Here is a 2,957-nt window from a genome sequence, read left to right on the forward strand (position 1 = left end):
TTGCTCAAATTCTATATTTACCAAGAAAACTTTGTTCCATAATATGGTTTTCTGAGTAGATCTAAACCAAGGGGGTGGTGGTGGTGCTTCTAAATATATTTTTTTAAAAGACTGATAAGATACATTATGATTTTCTTCCTTTACTTCTAAATTAATGAATCATCATTTACATTTATTCTCCAAGTTTCTCTACAATCAATCAGCCCCTTTAGTGCCTAAGGCATTTGACTGCTAACGAGAAGGCTGGCAATTCAAACCCACCAGCCACTTCTCAGAAGGAAGGTTGGGCAATCTACTTCCTTAGTGCTACCGCCTGGGAAACCCAAGGAAGGGTTGCTATGAGTCGGATCCGACTCAACGGTACTGAGTTCGGTTTTTTATTTTGGCAGCATGAAAGGTCTGAATCTACAAACTGACAAAACCCTGGATGGAATACTTAAAATGCAAACAGATTTTGAAGGCAGATTTTGTTGTTGTTGTTGTTGTTGTTATGTGCCGTCGAGTAGACCCAACTCATAGTGACCCCTCCTAGGGTTTCTGAAACAGTATCACTATGGAAGTAGATTGCCCCATCTTCTTTTTAGACCTAGCTTAAAGTGGCTTGGAGCAATCTTTTGAAAAGATATTTGGGAGTTCCACAAATATGGTGGAATAGGCAGAAAAGCTACACAGACCCTCTACAACAAGGCAATGAGAAACCAATTGAAACTGATACAGAAGAGGATCCTGGAAGCCTAAGCTTTGAAGAGAAGGATAAAGAAGAGATTTAAATACCAACTTGTAGAAAAACCTGAATGAGACAGTGAGTAATGAGACAAACAGAGCTGCGAACTGTTGGCTGTCCTGAGGACACAGCCATTTTGAATATTTTCCAACATCAACCTAAGAATTGGCTCTGCTCACCAAGTCTTCATGGGCAAGAACTGCATTGGTTCCTGACAACCAGAAGGGAAAATACCAAGGAAGGGAACAGGTGGACCTGAATACCACCAGTGGCTGTCCTGATGATACATTTTGGATGTTTGCAAGCAGCCAGCACAGTCATTTTGAGTGTGTGCTGGTGGCATTCTCACTTGGACTGTGACCTGGGAATGGGTTCCACTGGCTGAGACTGGAGACTGACTGGAGAGGTACGATATTCCCCTTGTTACTCTTGTGCCCTGTGCCTTCTTCTTCCACCCCCAACCTCCACCCATCTTCTTGACCTGTGGGGGTTCCATCTCAGTCTGTGCTCTGGCAGAACCTGGGTGCTGTGCCCCGCCCCAGAGAATTTTGTTTTTGTTTGTTGGTTTTTAAATTATTGTTTTTATCTTCCTTTTTTTATTTTCTCTTTCTTGTCTCTAGTTCTTGTGGGGTTTTTTTTTTCTTTCTTTCTTTCTTTCTTTTTTTCCTTTTACTTTTCCTGCTTCTTCTGCTTGTTCTTTCTTTTGGGTTGTCCCATCCCATGTTTTCTTTTTGCAGTTTTCCTTATTCTTTTACTCTTGCTCTTTTCTCTCATGTCTTCCTCCCCAGATATTGTGGGTTTTTCTCTTTCTTTCTCTCTCTCTTGCATTATCTTTCTTTTATCCTTTTTTAATATGTTTTGAAATTTTCTTTTCTCTCTCTTTTTTTTTTTTTAAATTGTGATTGGGTGAAAATTTACAGAGCAAATTTACTTTCCTTACAGCAGTTCACATACACTTTGTCCCATGACATTGACCACAATTTACCCCAATGCAACAGCTCCCCTCCCACAACATCCCGATAATTATCTCTTCCCTGTGTCCATCCTCCATGCCCTCCTGCCCCTGAGCTGTCTCCTGGTGCATAAGCAGCCCTTCTTTCTTCCATGATTGTTCTCTCCAAGGAGTGTATCTACCTCAGGTAAATGTTCAACTCATATGCCTGTCTTTTCCTTGGCTGGAAGCCACAGGTATGGGTTCAATTCCAGACCTGAAGGGCAGCTAGGGACCACAGTCTCAGTGGTTACACTAGGCTCCATCAGACCAGCTAACCTGGTCCCCCACCTTTTTTTTTTTTTCCAAATGATTTTGAGTTTTGTCCACATTATTTTCCCTCTCTATCCAGGATCTCCTATATAGATTCCCTTCCAAGTGGTAGACATTGGTAGCTGGGCACCATCTAGTTCTTCTGGTCTCACAGTCATATAGGCTGCAGATTGGATGGTGTACCAGGTGCTAGGACTGATTGTATCCATGAATTTTTGGTTTTCTTCATTCTTCTTGGTTCTGGATGAGGAGAGACCCATCATTCCATCTAGATGGCAGCTTGCAAGCTTTTAAGATCCCAGTTGCTACTCACCAAAGTAGGAGGTAGAACAGTGTTTTGTGTAGTATGTTATGCCAATTGAGCTTGATGTCCCCTGCGACTATGGTCCTGAGCCCACAGGTTCAACTACTTAGTCCCTCTGGGTAGCTGGCTGTGACCAAGCAATGACTACCACCTTGCCGTTTGTCAGCTCTACTATACACCTGGGAATTCAGATCATACACATAAGCTTATAGGACCGCTGTCTGCCAACCCCATACATGTTCTTGGGTACACTCCCCACTTCATAGACATACTTACTAGTTCAGCCTGTCCACCCATTTGTCCACCCATCTATCCACCCATTTACCCATGTTTGCCTTCAATGACAACGCAATACTGTATGTGCAAAATGTTCATCTTTGTTGTATGTACCTCCCATGTACCTCTCTATGTCTTTCTCTTCCTCAATGCCAACACATTGATCACTCACATTTGGTACATTGCCCTTCTCTTCACCCAAATCAATACTTATCTCTATCTGTCTAACAGTGTTCCCTCCCCTCACCTCCCACCCCTGCTAACCAACAAAGAAAATTTCCTTCTATAGATAAATCTTTCCTTGATATTTACAATAATGGACTAATACAATATTTGTCCTTTTGTGACTGACTTATTTCACTCAGCATAATGTCCTCCAAGTTCATTCA

This window comes from Orycteropus afer, unplaced genomic scaffold, assembly GCF_000298275.1.
Source record: "Orycteropus afer afer isolate SDZICR_OR568_19922 unplaced genomic scaffold, OryAfe1.0 scaffold00066, whole genome shotgun sequence".
Lineage (NCBI taxonomy): Eukaryota > Metazoa > Chordata > Mammalia > Tubulidentata > Orycteropodidae > Orycteropus > Orycteropus afer.